This window comes from Alligator sinensis, unplaced genomic scaffold (assembly GCF_000455745.1).
Source record: "Alligator sinensis unplaced genomic scaffold, ASM45574v1 scaffold1374_1, whole genome shotgun sequence".
Lineage (NCBI taxonomy): Eukaryota > Metazoa > Chordata > Crocodylia > Alligatoridae > Alligator > Alligator sinensis.
In genome coordinates, this window is record NW_005843307.1 from 71,940 (window position 1) to 88,243 (window position 16,304).

A 16,304-nucleotide genomic window follows, 5' to 3' on the forward strand; every position below is an offset into this window, starting at 1 on the left:
TGCACGCATAGATGCTGCAGCCAGGGGCAGCTGGCTCTTGCTCAAGCTACTCTGTAGTGCTGTCAACACACTTAGTAAGAGAATACTCCTAGCCCTAAAGAACTTGTTTTAAATAGGCAGGGCAGACAAAGGATGGGGAAAAGAAGCATTATTATTCCTACTTGACATCAGGAACAGACACATAAGTTAGCTAAGGTCACATAGGAAGTCTGATAGAGCTAAGATTTCTAATTCCAGCACTCTCGAGTACCAATTCAATTCCTAACCATAGCTTCAACCTTCCCCTTGCAACTAATGAGGCAGCTATTTCATTTGTGTATGTAAGAACCCATTCATATGTGCAAAACTTGCAGGGACAGTTACAGAGGAAAGTTCTGAACACTGATCCCCTATAACCAACATCTGCAAAAAGGTGATGTGGGCTTGTTAAGGAACTGAGCTCTACAGGTTGGTATAATTTAGCCAACTTATCTCAAATAAATAGCAGCTGTGAATAAATGGCAAATGCTGTGTTTACCAGAATATTTACTGTAACTACTAACAACAAGAAAGCTGTGATTGCAAGGAATGCATAGCACAAAATCTGTAGGATATGTTCTGGATAAAAGAACTGAGAAAGCAACAACAGCAGCTGGAAATTAAGTGTCTTGTGAAAGTTACACAGTTCAAGCTAATCAGTTCATTGTGTTAACAGTTTTGTGATATGGCCATCCACTTACCAATGAGCTTCTCTTTAATCCTCCTTCTTGTTTGCTAGCAAGCACCTTCTCCAGTCCCCAGGCATCCAATCAGGATGTCATAAATAAATGACACCGATCTAATTAGACAGCTAAGCTTGCCAGCAAAGAAGATGAACAGCAAGGGAAAAGACTCATAGAATTAGCACACAGAAGCTTGGTAAAGGGGTTAAAAAAAAAAGGAAGCTAAACATCAGATGTTATTTTGCTTGATCTTTAGTTAGAATAGTTAAGAAAACTTAAACAGAATTGTTCAGACTTCACTACACCCTCATACATAGTTGTGCTAAGCCATTAGTCCTCATGATAATGCAAGTAGCACAATACAATAAGTAACACAGGCATTAACAGAATGCAATGAGGTCAGATAGCCTTCGCCATTCAGTCCACTTCTCTGTTTAAGACCACATTCTCAAAACTGTTCAGCACTTGCAACAGAAGCTGGATTTCCAAAGAGTCCAAATCCCATTTTGGGAGCATTTTCAAACAAGTATGACGGGGAGCTGCTGGGGGCCAAGATCCTTTGAAAATCCAACCACGTCATTTATGCGCCTGAATGGGAACTGAGAGGTGACGGATGCTTTGGCAACATGGCCCTTAGTACTTCCTTCATGGTGCTGAGCTCCTAAACCTCATTGAGGTGAAAAGAAGTTGATAGCTTTAAGCACCTTATAGGATCCAGGGCTCATTTCAAGTCAGTTTTTAAATATGTTCCTGGCTGCATCTTCAATTGCTGCCTTTATACAAGTCCGTACCAGAGTTGCCAGATGTCTGTAAATTTATGGACAGTCTCAAAAAAAAGAAACAGGCTAAAAAGGGCCGTTCATAAAGTCCATTAAAAAAAAAAAGTGGAGCCATCTGTAAAAAACTAAGAAACCATGAGCTTATTTGATGATCCATCATAGCTATTGGAACGAGGCTAGAATCAAGTGTCGACAGACAACTCAAGCAAAGTAGTGCTGCCTGGTGTCTAATTAGGAGTGCAGCTCAGCACTTTGCAGGGATTTGTCTGTCAGGGATTTCTGGCCCATGGGAACCTTTGTAGCCCCTTCCTTGCTTCCACCCCAGCCATGTGCTGCTGCCATATGGCCTGGCTGTCATCTGCCTGTAACAGCTGTTCAGAATTCATCATAAAAGTATGCAGAGCTGCACAGGTAGGACCTGGAGGGTAGGCAGTGCAGCTGCCAGGCTGAGAAGGGAGGAAAGGCAGTAGGGTGGCCTCAATGCCGGGACAGGGGCAGCAGAGATCAGGTTGGGGAGTGGGGGGAGAGGGGTAGCACACTGTAGGGTGCAGTCAGGGGTGTCAGGGTGTGGGGGTGAGGAGGGGATCCCTGGAGTGGAGGCAGCACAGTGTAAAGCCATTGCTGCTGCCATCCCAAGATTTTTTTATTTTTACAAAATCTTTTTACTATGGTTGGAGATAAACCTCTAAATGTGAACTGAGCCTTTCTAACTGTTATCCAAGGCCTAGGTTACATTCATATTATGTAAAACATATATTAGTAAAACATGTGTCAGTTAAAATTTTGGTTTTCTATAAAAAGTTTGAAGATTGTCAGTCAAAAGAAAAAAAAATGTCTTGGGATGGCAAACCTGGTCCATACCACAAATTACTTGCCCTCAATGATAAGTTTTCCTGTGTTCCTCAAAACAGCATCTGAACACTCAAATAAGCAAATAATGAAGTCAACTCTGCATATTTGTGAAGAATCAAACCTCTGTCCACAACTGAAATATCTAGAAGTCAACAAGAAAAACTTTAACAAGAGGGAAAAGTTTCTCTAAAGAATGTCCTGAAATCTGTAAGGCTGAGCGCCAGGATCTCTGGCTTCTGAATTTAAGGGCCCTTCCCTGACTACTCCATACCCTGCTGGTCCCACAGGCCAGGGTGAGACTAAGCAGATTCATTGCTAGGTTCGGGTAGATGGCATAAATCCCTCATGCTCCAGGAACACTGAATGCACTCAAGATAGTGAAATACGTGAAGGGGAAGGACCATGCTGTGTTTGCTGGCTTTTCCATGAGCAGATAAATTACAAATCCATTTCTGGAAGATGGAACTTGTACAAAAGTGTCAAGAACTGACTGCAGTAACTCCCACTCTTTGACATCTACTCAAAGAACTGCGGCTTGATTTTTCTTGTATACTGCCTTTGAGCTATGCAGACCAGATGCTAGGTATTATCAGATGAATTGACACTGATGATGAATCCCATTTGGTTCAGATGGTATGGCTTCAAATGCTAGCATTCTCTCTCCAGTCTCAATCAAAAGGTTTCTCATCATTCACTAATGGTATTTCAACACAGCTATTATTCTAAGGGTGCAGACGCACTATACACTAACAGTGGTGTAATTTATATTGGTTTCATACATTGGTACAAGTTACGCTGGTGTCCAGAGCAGACAATCAATAGGTGCTATTTCAGTACCCTGCCACTAAGCTCCAAACACACTCTCCCAGTCCTCTAAATCACTATTTTTTCTCTGTATTTAAATCAGCTTTAACCACTTCATACGGGTAATTTTCCCTCGTCACCAACAAGATTCCCTATCTTCCTTTTCCTAAACAATTGTTCTGAGTCTTGTCTCAATGTTTTCTTGGCATCCTGGGGAAGAAATGCTTCTTACTATGTTCACAAAGCCCTGTCATGGTATATTTACAGTTTAATAGTACAAGGAAAGACTACAGGACCTGGGATGACGTGCTGGCTGCTCAGTAACCTAGAACTTGAACTTAGAACTTCTGCCTTTTACTTCCTCCCATGCCACTAACTCATAGCGCCGCATAAAGGGAGGCAGCCTCTCTGTACCCTACCATGTCCTTTTTGTAACAGCACAGTAACAATCAAGCAATATCTTCACTGCAGAATTAATATGAGCCATCAGCTTTTGAGTTAACTCCTCTTAAATAAGCCTGAGCCAAGTTAGAGCAGATGCACAGAAGCTGTGCTAACAGCTGAGGAGTTGTGCTAACTCAGGCTGTAGCTTATATCCTCAAGGGTCAAACAGCTTGAGTTAAAAGCACACACTGCCCTTAAAATAAGTGTTTTTGTGTGTTGATGGGACCCAACTTGTGGGCAATATTTGAAATGTAACTCCAGCTAATTGTAGTGAAGAAAATCCCTTGGGCACCCAGCTCATGAAACTGTCTTCGTGTCTAACTCATTTCTAACACTTCTGAAAGGGTAGGATGTAAGATGTTATTGAAGTGTTAACTCTTATTGTTGTTGTTTGTTTCCAAAGGAATCACGAGAGTACTGAAGGTCCTTTCTACAACTCTTACACTGAACAGTACTTATCCCAATAATCCCTACTACTGTTACTACTTGTTGTGAATAAGGGTTGTGGAATAGGCCCTGAGTCAGTACAGACGATATCGCAGGTCAAAGAAAAGGACTACAAACTATTATATACAAGGCCAATAAGAAAACTGTTATTATGCAGAGTCTTTCCCACCCCGCCAAATGCATACGCAGCCCTTAATCTCTTCCCTTTCTGACTTCGGTGTCAAGTGCCTGTCTCCCCCTATCAGAGAGAAGTAGATCATCTATAACAGTGTGACAACAGCATGAGATTAGCTGTCAATAGCCTGGAGTTATTAAAGAGCTACAGGACTATTTACAGAGTTCAATTGTCTTTTCAGTTAGAATTTCCACTCAAAGCTTTCAATTTAAGGAACAATATTCCTTGAGTTGCTTTTTTATTTAATCTAAAAGGGTAAAAAAAAAAAAGTATAGGAAATCTTGGGAAGCATGAGAGATGTGAGAAATCTAGAAGACCTTTTGCAGCAAAAGCCACCAGTCTCGAGTAAGATGCAATTTAACATAGGGAAAAAAACGATCAGTTCAGTGCAACATGAGTGCAAGCATGGGTGTTTTGGTACTTACATTAAATATACTATCAATCTGAATATTGCACAGGTGTCTCACCACAGGCTAAGTTTAGAAACAGAAACAATCTTTAGGCAAAATTTCTACCTAAATGTGAAGATGCACTGGAGAAAAAAAAGTCCCATACCTATTAAATTCATCTTCCTGCTTTTGTTCGGAAAGAAAGATGGATTTTATGGCTAAAACATGGGACTGCAGGTAGGGGACCATAGTTGTAGTCCATAAGCTTGAGCCTTTTAGTTTTTGCTATAAACCCCCTCCGTAACATCTGGGCAAGCCACACACAGGCTTAAAATTTGCAAAAAACTGCTCAAGTAACCGCTTCAAGTTCTGAGTATACAACTTGAGACACATGGAGATTGATTTAGAGAGATGGGCTAGGGACAGGCATTATACATAAACTGGCTTAAGTGATCAGCAACTGGTTTAAACCTGTAACAGAACAGATGTTCAGTTCACATACAACAGTTTCAAAATGGCCAAAACCGGTTTGAGATAAGCCTGGTTGAATGTAGTATCAGACTTAGCTGATTTTGGTCAAACTGGTTTATGCAATGTCTGTCCCAGACCCCTTCCTGGTTTAAGTTAAACCAGAGTCCCCCAGTATCCCAGCATGCTCTCTGGGCAGGGCTCTGATCTCTGCTCCAGAGAGCAGGGCTGGCCCTGCCCCTCTGCTTTCTAGCTGGGGGTGGGAGCATGGCCAGAAGCCAACGGGCATGGTTGCCTAAGGCAAGGGAGTAGGGAAGGGGTTTATTCCTCCTCTCCCACTGGGGCACCACAGCTGAGGTCTGCCTGGCCGGGGTGTAACAGCCCGTCAGGCATTTGCCCCCCTCCCCACTTCAGCGGCAGGGACAGGGGCATCAACATGAAACCTGCCTCTCCTGTAGCTGCAGGGCTAGAGATGTGGGGCTGAGCTGGGTCAGCCCATGGGGGCCAGGCCCTTGTCTTGGGCTGGGGAGCACAGGCAGAGACTGGCTGAGCAGTGGGCTGCCTGGGCCAGCTCGGAGGCACTGGCGGGCCCAGAGCCTGGCAACCACGTGCCACTGGGGCTTGCAGCCCCAGCCTTGCCCCTGTCCTGTGTGGCACCTGCTAGCTACAGCCACACCACAGGCTGCGCATTGGCCGAGGCCAGCGGGGCTCTTCTACCTCCTCTGCCGGCAGCTGCCACTGTGACCACCGTGTGGCTCTGGGTGCGTGGGTGGAAGCTTCAGCCCAGCCGCTTTTGCCCCATGCATGCACGGAGCTCCACCTGCCTGGTGCGATGAGCAGCCCCTGAGCGGGAAGCAGGTGGAAAGCAGCTGGAGCTGAAGCCAGAGCTCTGTGCTCAGAGCAGTAGCCACCAGGCTAAACCTACTCCCTCCCTCACTGCTCAGAGCGGCCCGGCAAGGGCAGGAGGGGAAGGGAGAGTAGCTGCCGGAGGCAAAGGGAGGCTCGCTGCTGTCTGGGCTGAGCACAGCTGTTCTCTTCCCCTCACCTCCAGCTGAGGCTCTTGCTCTGCTATGCAGCACCACGCCAGGTGGAGGGAGCTTCAGCCCCGTGGCTTCTGCCCAGTGCCTGGAGCTCTGCCCACTCCATGCAATGAGCAGCCCGGGGGAGCAGGGGCTGAAGTGCAGCCAGAGCTGGAGCCAGACCTCTGTGTGCTGGGCCGAGCTTCCACCCACACCTAGGACACCACTGAGAGGGGCTGCAGCCCCTGTCAGGGTCGCTCCCCCCTTGCTGCTCCAGTGGCAGGGTGGGGGCATGGCCAGACATTGGCCAGCAGGGCCCCTTAGGCGAGTGGGAAGGGAAGGCATTTATCCGGCCACTCGCCCCGTGCAGGGAGCGATTGGCAATGGTCCGGGTGGGCAGACCCTGGCTGCAGTCCCCTGGGTTGGGGTGGGGCATAACCCCCCTTCCTGCCCCCATGCTGGCTGACACCCCCACCACTCCTACAGCGAGGGGGGAGCACCCAGAGGATGTTGCTCAGGTCCTTGCCAGTGGCACAGGGAGGAGGGAATTGAACCCCTCCCTGGCCAGTTTATTCAAGGCTAGTGCCTGGGCTGGCTATGCCCCCCCCACACACACACACAACAGCTTCCCTGCAGCGGAGGGTGTGCTTTATTGTCCTCCTGGCTCCTGGCCTGAGTCACTGCAGGTGCCTGCATTTCCTGAATGTCTATCCACTTGCTAATTGGTTCAACCTAGGCAGGTTAGACTAACCTGCAAAGATTGAATCAATTCAGGCTCTGGCTTTTTGAATGTCTGTCCCTAGCCATGATGACAACTAAAATGATTCAGTATTATATATAATCCTTCGGGGGGGTGGAAAATCAAGCAGATCTCAGACTACATATCTGTTATATTCATGCCTGCTTATATTACTCAACTGTTTACTTTGGATCAAAGTGGGATCTGTTATTTTACTTCTGTCTAATGAATCTGTTTCTGGTGCAGAAAGTACAACCGATAATTGAGGCTATTCATAAGCAGTGTTACTACTCTGCTCAGAAAAATAAGACGTTACACCTTCATCCCATGCATACAATTAGTGACACCTAGAATTTTAATGAATGGTGGCATATGCTTGCAGCTTCATTTTAAATAATGAAATATGTGGGTCTGAAAAACGTGGCTGGAGTTAGGAATACTAAATTCTGTGGTCACTGATTAGATGAACCAGTTCGTCACAGGTGGTTAGGTTGTCTCACTGAAACAAATCTCTTTGTTACGTGTGGCTGGGTTGTCTCTTCATTCGCTTCAGGTTACTATTACGTATCTAAGAGTGCCTGTTGTCTAGCACTGTGCCTGCATTAGGTGACACTGCTCATATAACTACTGAAGCCAAGAACAGATATAGAAGGAGACTGCACCAGGAACTAATATTCTTTCCTATGAGCAGGAGGCAGGGGAAAAGGTAAAGATGCCAGAAACAGTGGTTGAGTTAGGAACAGTAGTACCTAATCATGGGCAGAGCAGTGTTAAAGCTATTTTCTTGCTATATGTGGAGTCAGGTATGCCTTTTATCTGCAGTTATTTCTTACAAAGCAACTGTGGAGAAATGGTAAGGGACTTCCCTTTGCTATCTTCAGGTCAGCTACGATCTGTCTGGGTCATCCTAACAAATGGGCGCAGGGGAATCCCTGTGTCTTGGCAAAACTGTGATGACCATTTGCTAGCTTTAACGAGGTATTTCCACCAACTTAGTGAGCCTGAGTATGATTAGACAGCTTACATCCTAATATTTTATAGAAATTCAACTGGCAACAATATTAGGAAAAGGATACTCCATATTATGCTTAAAAACCTAACAGGATAGATATAGCAATAGCCAACTTCTGTAATTTTATTACAGGCCTCATAGTATTTGCTATTTTTTGTTAAAGTCTCAGCTTGCATGCCATTGGAAGCTTAAATCTGACATACTGGCATGTAAGAATAAAGCATTCCAGTCCCTTTGGTAGCAACAGAAAAGCTTGAAAATGTTATCTCCAAGTCCCAAAGAGCAGAAGGCAAGTTAAAAAAAAAAGGACCCCCTAGACTTATTATTTTTAAAATACTCCAAGTTTTAAGCCAATGCCTTGATTTTGAATGCCCCACTCCTGATTTATGAATATTTAGATTTTCAGTATGGACCTTTGCAAACATTTGTGTTTGCAATACATAAGACACACATTATGCTAACTGACTGTAACTGGAAAGACTGTAGTGGGCCCACAGGCAGGGGTATGTGGTAGAGCAAAGAAAGACGTTATAGGACCAGTATAATCAACCATCATGCACTCCGGAATAGCTTCCTTGTTCTGTTCCAGGACACACAGTGCTCCCAAAGGGGAACAAGCAAGCATAAGACTGAAGAAACAGCATCACAATCTTTCTCTCTACCCATGTTAATGACTAAATGCCACATTTAGCACATCATCTTTGCTCCTTTGAATGCCACATAAATTCTAAAACCAGAATAAGATTTTTTGTTAATAATCTAGGGCAGAAGTAACAGCAAAATGACAGATAGAAAGGATTAATCTTTAGCATTTGTGCTGCACTCAGCATCCTGCATGAAGACTCTGCCCCTTGCAATATTTATTACCTCTTATTTCAGAGGGGCAGGAGAGCATGAAACCTGTCCATGAAACAAATATGATTTCCTTAGTCATCACTCAGCTCCCCTTCCTTGCTCCAAGCTCTCAAGCACATTCAGATTACTCTGGTTAAGGTTAATGCATGCACTGCAGAGCAAACACCTGCCAAGGTGAAGACCCGAGCTGGCAATTCTCTGAGGAGAAAAAAGGACTGTGCTAGCGCAGATCCTGTCCCTACTACAGTAACTCTGCAGTAGCTCGCTCCCGAATGCCTGATGCGGCAGAATACATTTATGCAGTAGATGAAGTCATAGCAGTGTTAGTGCCACTGCCACCAATTAGTGCATTTCAGAGGGCACAGAAGAGCAGACCGTTGGCACTTACAATGTTTATGACTAGCACTCTCATTTTTATAAGCTATTAGAGTCTCATAAATTTTTCTTATAGGTCATATTTTTACAGAAGTGCTCTTTGAACCCCAACCAAAATGCAGAGAGAGGAGTGCTTCTTGCTCTTCGAGTACCTTCTCAAATAGCCTGCTCACCAGGTTTTCATTTTAACTCCTAATTTCAGCATCCTCCACAACAGGCTCCTGTGGTCCAAGCTACTTTTGTAAGCAAAGCCATGTGAACCTTGCTATGAAAATTTTCTGTGGGGGGAAAAAATGTTGTTTTCTTCCCCCTAAGAAACGGTTTCAACTGTTCCACGGGGAAAAATTAACAGATGTATTTTGTTTTGGGAGGATGAGAGGTACAACATAACTAGGGACATTTTAAGCTAGTTGCACCAAATTAAAATATTTTGCTTGTGGTCAGTTTGACCTCATTTCTATCTGCTTGCACGGGTGCAGCAATGCATCAGGAGAACTGTCGTTTTAGTCCATAAGGCAGTCTCCTCCATCAGTCGGAATAGCTGGATGGACTGAATGACCCAGGAGGTATGGCACTCTCTCAGGCAGGACAGAAATTTTGATTTTCAAACAACTCTACCATTGCCTTATCAGTCTTTCCATGCCAAGTCAGAGATCCTTCTGCAGAATCCCATTCCTCACCTTTCTGCAACACCGCACATTAGAGTCTACTGGACTCTGGCCATCGCTAAAGAAGATGCTTCATATACAGAAATGCAATTCAAGAAGTGACATGCAGACTCATCCCTGTAAAGTCATTGTGCAAATTTATAAGCCAGGAGCAGAATCAATTCACCCGTTCTTACCAGAGTGCAGTGAAAACCCTTACGCTTTACTTGCCTGTCAAAAAAAGGTGTCAGCAACTGAATGGGCAGTTTTTGAAAAACAGGTTAATGGATCACCTCTCCATGCCTGGTGTTTCTTGTAAACCTGGTTTCAGCAACTAGTAGGGGTACATTCAGGTTTATTAGCCTACATTTTTTACTCTACACATTTTCACTACACGATTAGTCCGGCATCCCTAATTAATCACGGCTGCAAAATGATATAATCTTTGTACAGTATCACATTACAAACATTTGGATGACTATAAAAGTAAAATTATAGACTGAGCATGTTAATCTTACTAGCCTTTGATAAACCAGGACAACCAATTCATTTACAAGATTCTGGCTTTATTAGCAAGTCCTATTTGTAAGAAATCTTCTGCTTCTCTAATCCTGCTAATATGTTTAACGCCCACTGCCTTTTCCATGTGATTTATCTCAAAGCCTTGCACCAATGCATTTGGCTGAACTACAGTATAAATATTTCACAAGCTCATCACATTCTCTTCCTTTACAACAATACAAGATTATCAAATATGAGATCCATGCTTAAAAAAGGGAAAAAAGGGTTATTGTGACTGCTCCTAAGAGGAAATGAGCCCAGTGGGACAATTTCCCTCAGCTAAAGCAGTCTAGAGTTTTAGAAAATGAAGGGGGGGGGGGGGGGGGGTCACATGTTCAGTAGGACTGAGGGGAGGTCTATACTGCCTCTGCCAAGAAGTGCACCTTGCTCTGTATGTGCCAAACCCAGACATGAGGCAGGGAAGCTGGCATCCCCATCGCTGCTCTCAACCACAACCACACACGGGAACCTCCAGAGCCCCCAGAGTGACTTCCCAGCCTCATGTCTGGGTTTGGCACATGCAGAGCGAGTGCAGGCAGTTGGGGATGCAATTCCTAGCAGCAGTCTCAGGAGTGCCATGGAAATGGTGTGGACATACCTGTAGGCTCCTAGAGACCAGACTTCCAAAGGCATTTCGGTGATTCAAGACACAGATCTGCGGTGCAGAATTATAGGGTCGTTAGAGACTTCGAGGTTCACCTACTGCAGGAATGGGGGGTGTGCAATTCCTAAAACACATCCCAGACAGACGCTTGTGCAGCCTTTTCTTCAAAACCTCCCATGAAGGAGTTCTCACAACCTCCCAGGGCAGCCTGCTGCATTCGTCTACTGGTCTTACCGGTAGGAAGCTCTTTCTGAGACTTCATCGAAATCTACTTAGCTCCACCTTAAACTCATTGCTTCATGTCCTGCTTTCTTTGGCAAGGAAAAACAGTTGCTCTCCCTCTTCATTATGGCACCCTTTCAAGTATTTGAAGATTACCACCGGGCCTCCTTAATTTCCTTTTCTGCAAACCAAACATACCCAATTCTCAACTTTTCAATGTGTGGCTTGGACCCCAATACTTGTATCATCACTACTGTTCACCTCTGGATTAGCTCCGGTTTCTGCACATCCTTCCTAAAATGCAGAGCCTAAAACTGCAAGAATGCTCCAGCTAAGGCCTAATGAGTGCTAAGTGGAGTGGCTGTTTCACCTCCTGTCTTACAACACCCCTGAAGCCCAAAGCTACAGCTGCTTTGTGTGCGACTGCATCATAGTGCTGACTCCCACTTCCTTCTCAGCACAGCTCTTGCCTCCCTAGTTATGACCCATTTGTACATTTGTTTTTTCTTCCCTAAGGATGGTGTCTTACATTTGTCTTTATTGAGATCAGGCAGAGGTAAGAAGTCAATCCACATGGAAAGCTTGCTACTTTAATCCCAACGTAACTATATTGCACTGATAGTGAGTGCATTTTTACTTCTTCTTACTGCCCTTTAACAAAATTACTGATTTTCTGTTTGTGGTTCTGCTTTATGCTGCTGATCTTTTCAGTAACTACAACCTAATTCTGTTGGAATACCCTTCTTCCTGACACCTCTATTGTTTTTCACTTCCTGTCTGTCTGAATGTCCCTTTGCTATCCAAGGGAAAAGCCCACATCGTGATCCATTCTGGGAGGAGAATACAAATTTAATCGCTTTCACTTTAAAAAAAAAAATTCTGTGCCTTCCAAAATGTAGGCTTCATTTCTGGTGGAAAATGTGTGACAATAGAACAGATGTGCATGTCTGGGACGAGACAAAGAATAATGGCATACTGCACTATTTTAATCACAGAGGGTAAGTGCTGAAATCTCCCTCCAGAGAGTTGCAAAACAGCTCACTTACCAAACGGTCCCATCTATACCAGTGTGTCTCACTTAATCTGAAAACCACTGCTTTTTAAAATCCATTTATTGATACTGGAAATCCAAACATCCATCCCCCCCGCAAATACTTATTTCAGTGAAATCCAGATCACTCATCCCTGGGTCGTTCACCACTCACTCGATCTGTAGTGGGTTGCTAAATCAAGGATGATCTGTGGAGAGGTTTGCTGCAGCTCTTACTACAAAGGGGTCAGCTTCTCCACTGAGCTAAGCCTCATCAGCAATCTCATGCAGAGAAGCAACACCCTTTAAAATAAAACCTTTCACACAGCTGGAGCACCTCAGTGGTCCCATACAGCCATTTGCTGCAGCTGTATAATGGGTTGCTTCACAAACCTGCATTTTTGTGCACGCTATGGATCACAACCCTTTAAGCTAACAAGGCTCTACAATCTATATGTACAGGTGCGGCTAACAAACCACGCAGTGCTTTATAATCTGTTAGATAAAGGTTATTATTCCTATTCAACATATGGAAAAACTGAGGCACACCTGACCATAATGTCAGTGAAGGAGCTAAATTAAAAATAAAAAATAAAAAAAATATATATATATATTTTAATTTCTGACCCAGTGCTCAATCATTTTAATCAGGCCTATCCCCCTGTGGATGTATGTGATATTATTTACAAATGCAAACTCAGATTTTGTCTGTTGTTTGTCTCCAAAAATTACAACTGTAGACTGAGCTTTGCATATATAGTATCTAAATTGAAAAAACATATCTAGAAACAATTCTTACAATATCTCTAAATAGTCAGTTAACTGACGTTTCGAAGTCTTTAAAATATATTTAATAAGGTTATGAAAACAGGCTTCCTCCTCCTCTCACTTTCCTCAGCACTGAGCATGTTTGGCAGGCTAAGCTCAACTTTCTTACTTTACAGCCTTGACATTCACATACCCTTGTCACATCCCAACCTCTTCCCTGACCCTTATTTCTGTTGGCATGTCAAAGAAATTCCAGCCTGCGGATCCCACTTTGCACTTACTGAGCCTTAAAGAATTCATAGTGTAACGTGAGCTGCAAGAATGCCACTCCTAAAAAGAAACAGCCCACCAGGATTATTAAATCTCTGTTTTCCTGAGAAATTTAGCTATTGCACCCAAAGTTTATTTGAATGAGAAGGGCACAGTAAGAGGTTACAGAAAATGCCACTTATGGCAATACGCTACAGCAGCAAACGATTTCACACTTAACTACATGTCACTAGAAATGTACTATAAGAGCCGTTGAATGGTTTGGATACTTTTCATCTTTTCACCGGGATACTTTTACTGTAGCATAACAACAGCTCTCTTCCTTTTCCTCCTAATATAAATAGCATAAGACTGACAAGGGCACTGAGAAAGCTTACTTCATGTTACTCCCACACTTCAAATCTAGCCTTGCTCTCATTGAAGTTAACAGCAAACTTATTGATTTCAGGTGCAGCAACACCAAATCCCTTTAATGCACAGAAAAAAACAACCTAGAACAGAACTTGGCTTCGTAGATAGCATTCTTATGCTCACAGTATCCTAAATATGCCTATGAGCATGGCATTGAGTATAAAAGCCATTACAGACACACACCATCCAACAAATGTTGAATGTGTTTGAGACAGGAGGCTTGGAGGCAGTGAGCTGTTCCCTCTGCGGAGGAAGTCCCACCAAGGTGTACACTCAGTGTTGGGCGCACAGCCCTTTTTGGAAGCATCCACATTTCTGCAGCCAGCACTTCAGTAATACAGAATCTTTGGGGAGGAAAAAATAAAACAGGAAGGTGAGAGGCCTCTGTGGACATATCCTCAGAAAGGAAACAAAGTTAGACTTGGTGCAGAAGAGTTATTTGTACTACTGTAATGCCTGGGAGCCCTAAACATGGATCTGGACCTCATTGTGCCAGGTGCTGTACAACCACAGACAAAAAGGACAGCTCCTTTCCCAAGTAGCTCGCAATCTATGTATAAAACAAGGAACCACCAATGAATACAGGAAGAGAGGGAAGTACAACGAAACAATGACACTATACTGGTGATAGGCAATAGTATTAGCACATCCTAACAGTTGTCAAGTTGATTGCAAACATCATAGAAAAATAGTTATAAAGGGTTTAGGGTTTTGAAAGAGGAAATTGAGCAAGGTTTGTGGATGTTTATACGGAGCCTCCCCTACTCCACAGCATGGGAGAAAGCACAAGGAAACTTTTAGAAAATATGACACAGAAAAATGGTGTCATGGGCCAACAAGAGGCAGGAATCAACATATCCGCAGTGAATGAGAGGTGACAGGCAGGGTGGATATATGTTTCATTCTCAAAACCCTTCACAGCCTAGTAGCTTATGTTCGCTGTGACAGAGGTGGAGAAGCCGGTGCAGGGTGACGAGGCCAAAGTGACAGGCCAGGAAAATGGTCTTTGCGACATTGTGGATGGACACGAGTGGAGCAGGACTGCACTTGTCAAGGCCAGGAAAAAAGGCAGCTGTTGCAACTGAGATGCAAGATGCACCCGAGAGCCTGGATGGGACATTTTGCTGGGTAGATGGATGGGAAAGGACACCATAGACACATTATGAAGAAAGAACTGGCAAAATGTAGACCTAGACCAGATGCGGCTATCTAGAAAAAGTTACACGCCAAAGATAATGCCCAAGTTATGGATCTGAGTAATACACAGGGTAGTGTTACTTTCCAAACTGGTTAAGAAACATTGCAGTATGGAGGGCTTGGAGGTGGGAGGGAATGGAAGGAGGATTGAAAACTCCATTAAAGCTATACTGTGCATAAGCTGACACCTAAACAACCCAGGAGGAGATGTCAGAGAGCCAGGTTGAAACATCAGTTTGAACAGTACGAGACGTGTTTGGAGGAGAGAGGCAGAGCTGTAATTTTTCTCCTCTTAGTTCGAATACTTCCATGGAATATTTAGCTTCTGCTTGGACCCCCACCTAAAGTGGGCCGAAGAGCCCTGTCACCACAGACTGTAAACTCTCTCATTACTTTATCAGACAGACTACATAGTCTGAACCGACGGCTGAATATCATTATACTTCACTCAAATTATTCTTACTTTTTCCACTTACCCCCAACTCCCAGAGACAGACTTCTCCTTAGTGCTCACTGAAGTGAGCCACTATCACATCACCTTAGACTATTATAGAATCAGAGAAAACTAGGGTGGGAAAGGATCTCAGGAGGTCATCTACTCCTGCTCAAAGCAGGACCATCCCCAACTAGATCGTCCCAGTCAAGCCTTTGTCTAGCCTGGTCTTAAAAACCTCCAAGGATGGAGATGCCACCATCTCTCTGGGTAACTGTTCCAGTGCTTTACTGCCCTCCTACTGAGAAACTTTTTCATAATATCCAGCCCACACTTCCCTTGCTGCAACTTCAGACTATTGCTCTGACTGATCTGTGGTCCCCCTTTTCCAGCTTCTACTTCAACCCCAGTACTACCCTTGCAGAAGCATACCCACGTTTTAAAAATGTTTGCACATTCTGAAAGTTAGTAGAAAAGGCTCAGTTTTTTAATCCATTTGCGCCTATCCGTTTGCTTACTAGGGTGGATATGGGACCTAGAATGCACACGATCACATGGCAACTGCAAGCCAGAAAAATCACTTTTTCTTCTTTTATTACTCCCTCCCCGATATTTAAAACAATCAAATGCGTCTTGCAAGTAAGCATTCAATTACTTATGCATTTCCTTTCATTTTCCATCAGCTGAATACACATCCTCATTTAAAAGCCTTAGCAGTCCTCCCTTTTTATCAAGTTTCCTGATAAACACAGCCACAGACAATACCACAGACACGGACACTATCCAACAACGTTCAATTGTGCCACACACAGGAGATGTCAAGAGAGCGATCTTACACTGTGCTGTCCCTTACGCAGCTTCCATTTGACGAGCACGCATGCACACAGACGGCAGGCAGACAACACCACACCAAGATAACGAATGGGTCTCTAGTATTTCAGATTTACCTACAACCGTGTCCTTCCATCAGAACTTTAAGTGTGTTTTGCTTCTGGCACTATCATTAGCAATCCCACAATAAAGACTGTTAAGAAAAATGTTGCTCAATATTAGAGATGGGTAGAAAAAGAGTTAGAAAAATCTGGGTGCCACCAAATAACAA

General features: G+C 43.9%; 1 protein-coding gene across 3 annotated transcripts in view; it reads right to left on the reverse strand.

The window, feature by feature from the left end:
* Positions 1–16,304, reverse strand: part of HSPA12A (heat shock protein family A (Hsp70) member 12A) — an 82,596-nt gene that overhangs the window by 21,259 nt on the left and 45,033 nt on the right. The gene's annotated exons all lie outside the window — the stretch shown is intronic.